The sequence below is a fragment of the Gopherus evgoodei genome, chromosome 1 (genome assembly GCF_007399415.2).
Source record: "Gopherus evgoodei ecotype Sinaloan lineage chromosome 1, rGopEvg1_v1.p, whole genome shotgun sequence".
In the NCBI taxonomy this organism is placed as follows: domain Eukaryota; kingdom Metazoa; phylum Chordata; order Testudines; family Testudinidae; genus Gopherus; species Gopherus evgoodei.
The window spans coordinates 305,418,653-305,433,632 of NC_044322.1; the positions used below are offsets into that span (position 1 = coordinate 305,418,653).

At 42.0% G+C, this 14,980-nt stretch overlaps 1 protein-coding gene across 2 annotated transcripts in view; it reads left to right on the forward strand.

The window, feature by feature from the left end:
• Positions 1 to 14,980, forward strand: part of TAFA2 (TAFA chemokine like family member 2) — a 321,301-nt gene that overhangs the window by 299,248 nt on the left and 7,073 nt on the right. The window contains exon 5 of one of the 2 annotated variants that reach the window (XR_003998513.1): positions 9,862 to 10,109. The exons of the other annotated variant lie outside the window; for it this stretch is intronic. The gene's annotated coding sequence lies outside the window, so the exon portion shown is untranslated. The remainder of the gene's footprint in view (positions 1 to 9,861; positions 10,110 to 14,980) is intronic. 2 annotated transcript variants of the gene reach the window in all.

A 14,980-nucleotide genomic window follows, 5' to 3' on the forward strand; every position in this document is an offset into this window, starting at 1 on the left:
CTGAACCTGCAGATGCTGCAGGTAAACAAACCATCCTGGCCTGCCTGCGGATTTCCCTGATGGGCCGCATGCCAAAGGTTGCCAATCCCTGATATAATGGATGGTATTTAAGTTACTATGCATTGGGTGTATCCACTTCCCTCTTAATTACAATACTTAATTTATTTCAGGCCAATTTGGGCCTAGAGCTGGTTGTTATTTATCTATTTATATAGCACCAATTGTATACAAAGCTTAGAAAAAAAATAATTGCCCCACAGAGCTTACAATATAAGTTTAGCCAAAGCAAGACAAATGATAATCACAGACACAGGTAGGACAAGTTAAAGGGGAAGCAGGCAGTGGGGTTGCTTGTTTTAATCTATTTTCTTATCTAGTTGGTTCTGTTGGCTTTTGTTCTTTGTTTGTCTTAATACTTGCTTATAGGTGTTTTTTGGAATTGGCTGGCTTGAGGGCATGCAGAGATGCACACTTCATTACAGAGTGTGGACTGAGCATTCACACTAGCACTTTGGCTCTGCACTTCTTTCAGCAGGACTGAGTCCATAGGCAGCCCATATTCATTACTAAAAGTGCAACATCTAGAATCTAAATCATGTACATAATTAAATGCAAAACCCTTTGTTGATACAACTGAATACCAAAACTACAGAAATGCAAAATGTAAGGTTCCATTGGCTACATTGGTTCAGCCATGTTGCACATACTGGGTCTGATTTCCAACCCGGCTTTAAATTCCATTTCACATCTGTTTTGTACATCAGTTATTTAGGTCACTTTAGACAGTTACTTGATCTTTAGGTGGAACAAGTACATAGGGTCTGATCTTCAGTCCAGTGAAATCAATGGAACAATTCCCAGGGACTTCAATGTGCTTTGGATCAGGCTAGGGTTGCAAGGCATCCCTTTTCAACCAGAATACCTGGTTGAAAAGGGACCCTGGCAGCTCCAGTCAGCATAGCTGATCGGGTCGTTAAAAGTCACAGTAGGGAAGGCAGGGTGCCTGCCTGGCACTGGGAGGATCCCATGAAGCAGCTGGCATCTCCCTCTGGCTCATAGGTGTAGGGGTGTCCACAAATGCTCCGCATGCTGCCCGTGTCCTGAGTCCTGGCTCCACAGCTCCCACTGGCTGGGAACCGTGGCCAATGGGAGCTGCAGGGGCAGTGCCTGCAGGCAGCGGCAGTGGCAGACACACTTGTCCGGGCCTCTGCCTAGGAATCAGAGAGAGATGCCAGCCATTTCCCGGGAGCTGCCAGAGGTAAATGCCGCCAGGCCGGAGCCCGCACCCCAGACTCCTCCCATGCCCCAACCCCCTGCTTCAGGCCTGAGCCCTCTCCTGAACTCAAACTGCCTCCTGGAGCCCCATCCCACAACCCCTTTGCCCCAGCCCAGAGCCCCCTCTGGCACCCCAAACCCCTTATCCCTGTCCCTAGCCCAGAGCCCCCTCCTGCATCCTGAATGCCTCATTTATGGCCCCTGGAGCCTGCACCCCCAGCCCAGAGCCTGTACCTTCTCTCACACCCCAACCCTCTGCCCCAGCCTGGAGTCCCCTCCTGCACCCTGAATCCCTCATTTCTGGCCCCACCCCGGAGCCCATATCCCCAGCCAAAACCCTCACCCCTCCTGCATTCCAACTCCCTACCCCAGCCTGGAGCCCCCTCCCACACTCCAAACCCCTTGGCTCCAATTCCCAGAGATGCCACCTGCACCCAAATCCCTAATCTCCAGTCCCACCCCAGAGCCCATATCCCCAGCTGGAGCCCTCACCCTCACCTCTCCCATACCCCAGCCACCTGCCCCAGCCTGATGAAAATGACCGAGTGAGTGGAGTGCGGGGAAAAGTGAGCCATGAAGGGATGGAGGATGTAGTGAGCAGGGGGCAGGGCCTTGGAGAAGGGACAGGGCAGGGATGGGGCCTCAGGGCAGAGGTGGGGTAGGAAGGGGTAAGGGTGTTTGGTTTCCTGCAAACAAATAGTTGGCAACCCTAGATCAGGCACGCACATAACTGTTTCTAAACACAAGTAAGTTTGAATGTCAGAGCTGCACACCAAATCTCAATATTGGATCCCATGGATATTTCAAGTTGTGAAATAGAGTAACTCCTCACTTAATGTTGTAGTTATGGTCCTGAAAAATGCGACTTTAAGTAAAATGATGTTAAGCGAATCCAATTTCCACATAAGAATTAATGTAAATGGGGGAGATTAGATTCCAGGGATTTTTTTTTGCCATACAAAAGGTATTATTTACATTTTAAACAATTTTAAACACGCAATTTAATACAGGTATTAAACAGGCTGGCAGCCCCCCTATCTGCTTCCCTATCCACCCCCAGCAGCGCTTCCTGCCTGTCAGTGGACCCTGAGGATCAGCACCTTCCCTCTGCTCCCCTGGCCTCTTGCCTGCGGCAATCAGCTGGTTTGCGGCATTCAGGAGTTAGGGGAAGGAGGGGGGAGGCTGTGCGCCGTATTCTTCCCCCAGCCTCCTGAATGCTGCAAGACAGCTGATTGCTGCGGGCAGAAGGCGGAGGGAGCAGGTGGAGGAGCTGATCCCCGGGGTCCACCGGTGGGCGGGAGGCGGTGGGGGGGAGCTGATGGGGGCTGCCAGCCATAGACAAAGCAGGTGACCAAACAATGTTATAACGGCGCATTGCACAACGTTAAACTAGCATGTTCTGTAACAGAGCAGAGACGTAAGATCGAAACAATGTTAAGTGAAAGGACGTTAAGTGGGGAGTTACTGTAGTGTAGCCTTAGCCAGAATCCCACAAAGGGCAGGAAAGCTTGTTTGAGAAGTAAAGACCACTACAGAAATGTTCTAAGAAGTCCACACAAATGCAGATTACCAATTTCAAATGGATTTCAAAGTTCCCCTAGGTGTTGAGGTTACTGAGAGAAATGGTGAGGAGATAGAACAGCATTAAATGCTTTTTGATGACAAGGAACATAACCATTGTCAATATAACCCTTGAAAGAAGAGGGCTTCTGAACACAGACTGTAGTTATTTTTTGTGAGTGGCTGTTTGGGAGCTGGTTGCTCTGTCTCTTTGTGTTCTGTCCTGTTTGATTTTTGTCCCCAGCTGCTTGTCCTGGGATGTGTTCCTTTGGCTACTCACCTTCAAACTTTTTTTTGAGGTGCTTCAATTCATTTTTGTGTGAGCAGAGATACTACAGAAACCGTAAAAGGTTAAATCCTTTGTGAATTATGGACCCAATCACATTTAAAGCAATATTATATTATTAGTAACAATACATCAGTATCATATTTAAATGCATTTTGGAGAGAGGGAAGCCTCTGCTCAGTTAAGGTTGCAACCATTATACATGGCTATTTTAGCATCTGTGGAGCTTGAAAATTGCCAGACTTACTCTGAAAACAAAGGAGACTGTGCAGAAAAAATATCAAATGGTATTTGAATTATAGGTCATTAATTAGGTCATTTTGTCAAACATTTCTGGCTTCCACATAGTGACGCACCAGTTCTTTAGCCCAGTACAGAAGGGTTTTCTGCCTTTGTCTCACAAGATTCCTCGTGTGATTTTTTTTTTCAGTTGCTTGACAGCTCCCCTCACTGGCGTGTTTGAAATACTGTACTCACGTTTGCAGAGCAATCTTCTGCTTCTGTGGTGAAAAACAGAGATGCTTCCTGAAGGCTGGGTCCAGATAGGTTTTGGTTCATTCACTGAAGCATTAATGGAAAGCCAGGGATTTCCATAGACTACTGGTTTTCTCCAGTACTTCTCTATAGAATGGGTTTAGTGCTAAGCTAAAGAGGTCTCAGCTCCCATTTTCAGCTCCACATACTTGCATCCTCTCTCCACTTGTTGCAGCAATGCTAGGCAGACCCTTTGTGATGTTTGGTAGCCTTTTATAGTGAAGGAATTGGCTCTTTAGGATCTCACTGCCAGCTTCTCCTACCTCTTGAGTTACCCAGTAGTGAAATGTCAGCCAGGTGCCAAGATCAGGTCAGTTGGAGGGGAAGAAAATGCTTAAGTGTTGGGACTTATATAGCAGCATGCTTTTTCTGCCCCTACTATCCAGGTAGTGTTCCTAGTTTGTACAGTAGACCCAAACTGTGCTTTCCATCATTCAGCATTGGTGTTACATCTGTTTTATCCTATTTAACTGAAATGACATCAGTATAATACTGACGTAATGAAGTGGAGAATTGGGCCCCATATGTCCAAGATGCATGACTTTCCATGGTCCTGAGTCCTAGAGTTCTCACTAGACTGCTCTCTATCCTCTAGCACTATTTACAGAAAACCTCAAGAGTACCATCCTCCCTCATTTCTGTTAGACTTCTCCCCTGGAAACAGATAATAGTTACTAAGAAAAGAAAATCTCAGCCTGTGTCATACTCAGAGGAGTTATTCAGTTCCCCTAAGTCCAGAAGAGGGAGGAGAACTCTCCTGCTCTGACTTGGACCAGTCTGAATCTGATGATTCAGGTGCCTTTTCTTGCAGGACAAACAAGATGAGTTGGTGGATCTTGTTCATTAAAAATAATTAACCCCGCCATGCAACTCCCTTCAGTCCAAGACCCCTTCAGGATGAAGCAAAAAAAAAAAGCAGGTTACAGTGCCGTTTATGCATCAGAACGGATGGAAGAGATAGTGGACTTTGAATAGGCCAACCTGGAAAAGAAGAGGTCCATCATCAGTGTCACCCAAAAATGATACCAAATTCAATTGCGTAAGACCATCAAATCTGTTTTGGTTCCCAAGGTTGATGACTCCTTTTTCCACCTCAGTCAAGGCAGGTTTCATCACAGGGAAGGCTCAGTTCCTGTGGATGGAACTAGAATTCCAAAGGAAGTTTGAGCTCTCTAAAATGGGCTTTGAATCCTCCTGCATTGCAATATAAGCATCTTGTAGTCTCAGCTTGCACAGCCTTATCCATCACTCACACTCCACTAGACTTATAGAGTAAGAGATCGTCTAAAGGAAGAATCTAGATAAAGGTAAGAGCTACTGAACTCATCCTGAGTTTTCTGTACTATGCAGCATGTGACGTTACCAGGTTCTTTGCCAGATCTATCCTCTAACTCCTCAAGGCAACAGAATGATTGTCTCAGGTTTGTAGAGATGTATGTAATCTCCAGGACCAATGTTATCAAGACACTCTTCAATGGGGTGAAACTTTTGAGAGAATTGTCTGAGAAAATGATTAAGGATTCTTTAGACCTGGACAAGATCACACCAAATCAATCCTTTTCAAGAGACTCCAGAGTGAGTGCTAAATCCTTGTACCACAGCTTTTAAGTTTCAGCCATCCAAAACCATTTTTCTTTTTGTCACTCTTGCTCCATCAATGCCAGAAAATATTTTCCAAACCACAACCAGAGAGGGCCCTTGCATGCTGCTTTTCCTGTATGAATGAAGTCTGTTGGCTCAGGAGCTCATCCCTGTAAGAGGAAGATGGAAGAACTTATTTGACCTTGAGCCAATACTTCTTCAGCTAGATGGGCTCTTGAAATAGTTGCAGTAGGACTCCAATATTCCACTCCTCTCTCTGTCCTGTCATTTCCTTCCCCAGGGCCTCAAAAAATGACAAGTATCAGAGGGTAGCTGTGTTAGTGTGTATCCACAAAAACAATGAAGAGTCCAGTGGCACCTTAAAGACTAATAGATTTATTTGGGCAAAAGCTTCTGTGGGTAAAAAACCCACTTCTTCAGATACAAAATGACAGGCATCTCTGGACAACGCAGCAAAACTCATCACCTTAGAGGCCATCATTACTACGCCAGTATTCAAGAAATTTTTTGGTTTCTAGTCAAGATCTTTCACAGCGCAAAAAGAGAACAGAAGGTGTTTTTTTTCCCCCAGCCTGGAACTTATCAAGAATGAACCTAGTAGTTTGCAAATCCCAATTCTGGTTGGACACCATCACTAAAGAAGTTGCTTCTCCAGATTTTCTTTGTTCCATTGATTTCAAATAGGCCTATTGTCTTATATGTGTACATCACCAATGCTACCTGCCCTTTGCAATTAGATGACAACATCCAATTTCAGGCAGTGCCTTTTGGCCACTTCTCCTCTCATCAAGACTTTAGAAAATATAGTTATGTTGATTAGCTTGTCTCAGTCAGGAAGGCATCCATATTTACCATTGTTTGGATCATCTAGGGTCAGAGTGCAGTCATAAGAGGTAGCTGCTTTTTGTACCAGCCAGCAAGATTATCCAGATACTCAAGAACCACAGATTCATAGTCAGTTACAAGAAGAACTCCTTATTTCAGTTTCTGGAACTCATTCACTTCTTCTGGACAAACCTTAGACTGGCCTGTATGCCCACAAGATTGAAAATCTTATCAAGATGTGTGCCGAACATCAGAAGTCAGCTCACCAGTGCCTTTCATTACTAGTGTCCTCTGTAGATACCAGGCCATCTCTCCTTCTGCAGAATTTTCTCATTGATGGTTGAATTATGAGAACAGAAGTAAGATCATCCGCTCACTCTTCCTTTTGCACTAGAATTGTCGCTTCCCTCATGGATATCCCCTCAACACTTATGTAAGAGTATTTCTCTGACCAGTCCTTGATCAATGAGATGGCAACTTGTCAGGGTGCGGCGCTCAGATGGGCTCCCACATTATTTAGGACAAATGATCATTCCAGGAATGACATCAGAGCTCTCTTTCCAGGAGTTAAGTTGTAAAAGAATGTGATATTTAACTACCAGAAACTAAGATAATCCTTTTGGGAAGCAGTAACAAAACATGACAGAAAGACAGTGAGATTTTCTGTCTGGTTCACATCCTTAAACATGGTGGGTGGCTTATGCTATCTTTTTTTTTTTACATGGGCAATACTGACATGTTTTTTCCTCACTCCCCTCAAATGGCTGAGATGACTAGGAATATCAGGCAGGAATAAGCAACAGTAATCTTAACAACTCTACTTGCTCAGAAATCCATTGTGTGTAAACCAACTGTGGATCCTGCTGGTCTTTCACATTCTCAGTTACCAGGGCCCCGTAGTGCGTGCATACACATGCGCGCACACACTGAACTTTCCATTCTCTGAGACTTGGAACCTGCTTGGAATCAGAGCCATATTACATCTCATAGATCTTGGTTCAGAATTACAGGAGGGATGGAATTTTCTAGGAAGTTTCCAAGTAAGAGGAACATGAGGGAATATGGAGAAATTTGTATTTGTGGTGTATGTGTGGAATAATGCCAATCCCATCTCTAGATCTTGGATCAGCTACGTGGTCTGATACAGTTTTCAGGTGGAAAGTTCTTCCATCTTCCTTTGGTCCTCTTCCGTAAGGACCTGAAGGGCAGGGACAGGGTGACATTTTTTTTTGTTCACCTTCGTGTTCTGCTACCTTTTGCTGCTTCCTATCAATATTAGACTGATGGAGTGATGGATACCCATGCAGGAGAAAAGTGAAATTAGCTTTGTTTAATGTAATTTTATTTTTTCTAAATGAGTATCTGCCACTCTGTCAGAACCCTCTAGTCTTGACTGAGTCTGAAATTTTCCTTCTAGCATGGGGAGCTCTTTTTTCCATATGTAAGTAGAGCTCTGGAAGGAAAGACAGATGAAAACTATTAAAGCATTTCAAGTTGATACTTTTGGTTTTGTTTTAATTTCTTCCTGGAAATTTCTCTGTTGTTTTCTAACTTGTTCTCTAGTTCTCATATTCCCTCAGCTATGGCAGTATTCCCAGGAGCCAAATATGAGTGCAATACCTCAAAATGCCAGCCAGGGGAGCTGGCAAACAAGTTGGGGGGGAAATCACAAAAGGAATCTTTGCCTCTGAAGCTTGGGGCAAAGGCAGAAAACACATCATACCGCACTGACAGACCAGCAGGTACACACACAGAGAAGCTAAAATCACAGGTAAGGACATCATTTTTATTTTTGTCTGCCTCTAGCTCATGTAGCTTGTTAGAGCCCTTTCAAACTTCCCATTGAAACTTCCTTTCAAAATTGTGATGCCATCTATATTTGAAGAAAAGAAGTTGTGATTAAGTCCAGCAAATTCAGGATTTTTACTGGGGATAATCTGAGGCACGGTCCTGCTTCCATGATTTCAGCTGAAGTTATGGACTTAGTCTTGTCCCATTAAAACCAAAAACAACAATAAAATGGATTTATTTTAAAAAGGAGTTAATAAGCATACTAAGTGACTCTCAATTGGTTTTGAAACTTTTTTTTCCTTTTAGAATAATAGATTTCCTCAACATCATGTTATATATTTTTCCTGTAATTATAACGTTTTTATAGGTTTGAGCAAGAGATTAGGCATTAGGAAACAAGTTCTGATCCCTTTGGTTTGCTATTTGACCATGGATAGATCAGTCTGAGACCTCTCAGTACTTCTGTGAGACCGCTTTTTCCCCAGTGTTCCCATGTGCAAAAAGCAAAAAACACTTTGCCACCTTTGTCTTCAGTTTGAGATACTCAGATGGAAAGCGCTATAGAAGTGAAAACTATTATTAGTATTTAATTAACTGTTTTACAGACCAGTTATACAATGCTATAAATCTACTTTAGGGTTCTGATTGCAGCATAAGCCACATATGTTCTTGTGTTGCACTGTTGCATTTTTATCTGTTACAGAAGAAAATAGAAGGTTCTATTTGAAAAATTGATTTTTATTTACAGTTATGTCATCCAAAAAGGTGCTCTTAGTACTAATATGTCATAACAATTCTGCTATGAGACTTTCATTTGTATGCTGTGCTCTAGGAACATACAGAATACGTAGGCATTATGAGTGGGTGCACAAGCGCACTCACACAAAGCATATACATTCTAATGGAGTTACTTTTTGGAAGAAGATGGAGATGAGTTACACTGAAAACATTAATGGGCTAGATCCTTGATGTGACGCCACTGTCTTCAGAGAACATACCTGAAGGATGTTTATCTCTGTGAATTGTACGAGCTAAGGTGATTTTGTAAATGATCCAATTCAAGCAAATATACAAATCAGAGACAAAACAAAACACTTCTCTCTCCCACTCCCCCCACCCTTATATTTTTTTGCTTTTATTTTAACATTTAGGGACATAATTAAAACACCAAAATGTTGAGTTTATAAGTCAAATCTTAGATCTCATTGCAAACTTCCTCAGTGACAGGCTGTATGACCTTGATTCTTAATACCAAAAAATATCAGGCAGTATATTAGGCAGTACCGAAATAAAATGGCCTGAGTTTTAGAGGTGCTGAGCATGCTCAGTGTATCTGAAAATCAATCCACAGACCACTTATTTAGATATCTAAATGTGGATCTAGATGCCTAACTTTGGGCATCCTATTTTGAAAAGTTTGGCCTAATACTTTATAGACCTATAAAGGTATATGTATAAAGCTTAGGGTTTCCTATAGCATACGCCACAATAACATCGAGAGTAAGGAAAGTTCTCTTCTGACTATTCGTCTATTCAAAATTCCCAAACTGGTCTATACTTTTTTTTTTTTTAAACTACATATGGGAAGAACACACATCTTTCAGAAAAAATAATTCTTACAATTATGTCTCTTCCTTCTACATCACAGGTCTTACTAATTACTTATTTTCAAAGGCCTTTCCAGTATTTGGCTTATCAGAATTAAGAACTGTTGATGTACTTGTATGAAATGAATGTTAGTGATCCGTTTCTGTTGCTTTTGCTGACAAATAGAATATTTAGCTAAATTTAAGTATGTTTAAATCTTTCCCCCTGATATTACTGTGATTGGTTTTTCTTATTCTTTGATATCATGGCATTTTTGATATGGGAAGTTATCTTTTCTCAAAAATTTTTTTTGGTCATTCTGTATATTCCATTAATCCCAGTTTTGTTTGATGTAATTAATTCCATAACAATATAGTACCTGACATATGTTTGTTTCTTAGGCAAACGTGTAAAACTCTTCAAATCCGAATGGAGAAGTAGAAAAAGGAGGTTTCTGCTGTGCCTGATGACAATTTTTGATTTTTCCACACACACAAAATATCCTGGCTCCACGCTGGAGCATTAGTTGTGATGAATCCTAGGCTTGGTCGGATTCTAAGGAAGGGCCAGAAGGTTCGTTGAGGAATAAAGAGTCAAAACCACTCCAGAAATGTGTTCCAGCCCTGGTTTATTACTCACACAGCAGCAGGTGTGTACAAATACTGGTTTCCACAGTCTTAACAGGGTTTGCTGTACCTTATTCTTTATTGTAGTTACTTATAGTGCTCCACATGCCCATGAACCTTGGGTTACTGATAGGAAGAATAATTGGGTGTATCTTCAGGAAAGTTGATGATGTACTCTGCTCCTAAACAGTGTAGAGGTGTCAGCCAACTGTCATCTAGGGTCTTTCCTCTGCCTTTAATGATCTTTCCTCTCTAATCCTGCTCTCAGAGGTAGAACAAACTCATTGAATATGGGTTGGTCAAGAATATACCAAGAACATTTACCAATACTTTACTGGAAGGGACTCAGACACTCTGGAGACGAGAGCAGTATGAGAACTTATATAGAACAGAATAGAAGAATGTACTTGACATTCTCAGCTAGGCATTTTATATTTTCATAGGAAATAGCTCTTCATCCTGCACTGGATCACTCAAAACTCCAGAAAAAGTTCAGCATAAGGCAAAGCAGGGGCTTCTACTATATTTCCAAAGACTGGTAGATGTTGACTACTTTTGTTTAAGAACAGTATTTTAGCTAAAATACTATGGAGACCTGTGCAGTTTCCTGAAAAATATGCAGTGCTCTAAAATGAATAGCGATTTGTCTATAGTTCCAGCTTTAACGATGGTTTGGTACATACTAAGTAGGGATGGACTGAGTGGCAAAGTTCAGGTTAGGTGCCAAACTTCCCCAAAATTCTGACTCTTTTATTTTTATCTGGGGTTTTGATTTGGATCAAGTTTTCCAGAAGCTGAGAATGAGTGACAGGGGATGGATCACTTGATGATGACCTGTTCTGTTCATTCCCTCTGGGGCACATGGCACTGGCCACTGTTGGAAGACAGGATACTGGGCTAGATGGAACTTTGATCTGACCCAGTAGGGCCATTCATATGTTCTAAGTTTTAAAGCCAAGATCCCAATTCTGCATTCCCTGCACATCAAACTTTTCCCATTGACTTCTCTGGGTGCACATGTAAAAGTAGAACTATGCCCTAAAATGTCATGTTCGCCCCAGTGTGCGCTCAGTCTACAATACATCTATTTTCTTCATAATGGAAGGCCCTAAAGAAAGGAATGTGTGCAAATCTAATCCTTGACTAATCCCAACTAGAAATAGTTTATTAAAGACAGGAAAGGTTTGATGTTTGGTGTCTTCAAAGACACTGGGAACTTTAGGGCCATTTGGGTGTATTGGGAAATGTTCTGTTTCGTATCCAGAATAAGCTTTATCTACTAGTTCAAGCACAGAATAGAGCATCAGTAGACCTAGATTTCTCTTATACTGACTTACTGTGGGATTCTTGGGAAACTGCTTAGACCAAAATTTTCAAATTTAGGTGGCTAAAATTTTGCGAAGTTCCTAAGTGACTTAGGCACCAAGGAGCCTAAGTCTCATTAAAAATTAATGATCCTATGTTACTGCCAGCATCTCAGGAAACAGCCTGATTTTCAGAGATGCTGAGCATGTAGAAATGTAACTGAAGTCACTCAAGTTTGAAAATTTTGGTCTATGTGACTTGCCTAAGCCAAATATCAAGTCTCTGGCAGGCCAGGACAACAACCTGACTCTTAGCTCTCTCCTTTAACTAGTAGATCATGTGTACGCTATGGAAAGTATGGTTGAATGGTGTTAAAGTTTCCAGAGCCTTTGAAACAGTTTCTTGAGCTCCTAGAGACTTGGTTGCCTACAGCTGGGCACATGTAAATCCCCATATACCTACTGTGTAGTCAGGGGCGGTTCCAGGCACCAGCACGCCAAGCATGTGCTTGAGGTGGCAAGCCGCGGGGGGCGCTCTGCCGGCCGCCGCGAGGGTGGCAGGCAGGCTGCCTTCAGCAGCATGCCTGTGCTGGTCCCGTGGCTTCGGCGGACCTCCCGCAGGCTATCACCGAATCCGCGGGACCGGGGACCTCCCTCAGGCAAGCCACCGAAGGCAGCCTGCCTGCCATTCATGGGGCGGCAAAATGCCTAGAGTCACCTCTGTGTGTAGTACATCTGGATTTATGTGCCTAATTGTAGATACCCATGTTTGAAACTTTTGTCTTTAACATCTCTGTGTTCTAGTTTTTTCACTTCTAAAAGGGAATAATAAAATACTTATCTCACATGGGTGTTACGAAGCTTATTTAGTTAACCTTTATAAAAAACATTAAGATTCTCAGATGCAAGGCATTATAGAAATGCATAGTAGTAGAATTATATCAGCAAGTGCCTGCCAATCTTATAAGCGGATCTTTTTCAGAGTGGATGAACATGCACAAGTGGCAATACAAACTGTCATCTGCTTTCATGAATCGCATATGAATGATAGTTTATGGCAAACACACTGTATGGATTTCAGAGTTCCAAGAAATAGTGCATGTCCATCTGTTCAAAAGATTTGTTTCTAGTCTAGATCTTAATTTGCAGAGTACAGGAAACTAAAAACCATTGACAGATGTTTCTGGTTGTGCGGGCCCACATTGATTCTGAATTCTAATACTACTATTAGGCTTTTAAAAGAAAAACATGGTTATTCCCATAGAAATGTGTAACTAGCATAAGCCAGTTGGGTCTATTCCCTGTTAGGAAAAGTTCACAAATGAATTGTTTTTCTGAGTCTCTTTTATTAATGTTTTTTTGGAAATGTTAATGCTTTACTATGAACAAGAATTTGGAAGCAGAAAAGGAAGGAAGTGTCCTGTGTCCACATAAGAGTGGTCCTTCTTGTTGCATGATTACAGAACTCTGCTTCCATTCCCAACTATTACAAATATAAGGCATAATTCTGTAAAAACTTTATTCACATGAATAAGGATTGGCATCAGAGGGTTCAATAGACAAGCATGTATGAGTGTTATCATATGTAGAAATAGGTTAATTTAGCATATTTACCTTATTGTTGTGTCTTGGAGAATAACATGAAACTCAGTACATAGCCAGGAATTTCAGTGAAAGGTCTTGTCCCTTATTTATTTAGTTTAAGGGGAAGCTCGTAGAAATTCCTGTATTTAGGTTGCCTAATGTTATCCGTTATATGAGATTCTTGCAATTTTTTCTGTTAAGAAGATCTCATCATTCCGTTGTTGGCAGCAGGCCTTAGAGATCCCCCCTTTTCTTTGTCCCATGAAATTCCAATTAGATTAGAGTGAGAAATATAGTATTAAAAATCACTAGTTCCCTCCTTTCGCTTGTGTTTCTCAGAAAACTGTTGACGGCCTGCCAAAATCACTGAATGTTCCCAGGCCCAGAGCAAGAGCATTACCACACACTCCTTTGGGAACACAAGAGGGTTGGCAAAGGAGCTGTAGCAGGGTTGGAGAGAAGAGAGCTGTGCTGGGTCCTCCAGATCCAGAAATGGCCTTTTCCACTATTTCATTAGCCTTCGCCCAGGGAGTAGCATGTGGCACAGAATCTCCACCAGCTCCTGAGGGATGGGAGAGAGATAGATACACAGCTTTAATTCCATTCCCTTGTGTATATGCATTATAATATAGTCTTTAAACTACTTTATAACATACTGTTTTGTCCCCACAGAACACCTGCTTCATTCAATGCACAGGACAGGTGCACAGGGGATAGCTTTAAAGTTGCATAGGCAACCATAAATCTGGAAATTCCTAACTTTTGAGTGCTTGACTTTGAACCTAACTGACATACTTTTAATGTAATTGTTGTGTGTATAATATGTATTAAAATCAAAAGAACTGTCTGTCAATAAGCTGAAGATGTTCAAAGTATTGTAAAAAAAAGCTAATGAACACAGAATGGTCCAGTACACATTGATTTCAAAATATTGTGCACTGTTGTCTGGCTACTTATCTTCTAAAATTATTAAACTATTAAGTGAGAATAATTAGATGTCCCAGTTAATCCTATAAACCAGTCTATGGTTAGCAAGTACATATAGATGTATTTACCACTCTTAATTAATAGGTATTTATATCAACATACACTGTATCACATATGGACTGGATCGTTCAACTCTTACACACACAGGAATAAATGACCTTAACGCAAATTGTCTCATTGGGTAAAGAGGATCTAATCATGTGAATAAAGGTTGCATTTATGGGCTTGATCTTACCACCACAGGTGTAGAGAAGTGTAAGCCTTGGTCCTTGGCTAGCAGGAGCTGTTATAATGGGGGTTCATACCCAGGGGAGGGAAGATGCTGTTTGCACTATACCACAGTCCTGGGAATTTCACAAGTGGAAGGCCACTTTAATTTGCATTCAGGGTTCCAGGGCTGGAATCTGCCCATAGTCTACCCAATCACCTGGTTCTTCCCCCCTCCTGGCTTTGGGCTACACAGGGTAAGTCTGAGGATCAGCTTCATGATCTATACTACACAATTAGGTCGACGTAAGCTGCCTTGCGTCGACTTAGCTGTGGAGGTGTCGTCACTTAAATTTGGCTCCTGCAGATGTAAGTGCCCCTCTGTCAACTTAGTAATACCACCTTTTTATAGGATGTCTTTTGAGTTTGAGATCATTGAAGAACTCCTGGTTAAAGCCAGGATGGTCTCTTGGCATACTGCCTATCTTTCCATGCAGAGGTTACAGATGATGTAATTAGGTTGACGGTGTTAGTGTAGACACCATGTTGCTTATGTTGACTATTACTGGCCTTCAGGAGCCATCCCACAATGCCTTACACTGGCTATACAATTGATATAAATGCTTCTGGGAGGATGTGCACTGCCGACACAAAATGCCAAATGTGCACACACCAAGCGATTTAATAACTGTGGTGGCTGTACGCTGATGGAAGTTAGGTTGATATAATTTTGTAGTGCAGACATGGCCCCAGTTATGCTGGCAAGAGATAGTGTAGCCTAGGGCTGAATCTAAACATTTACTCACCCACGT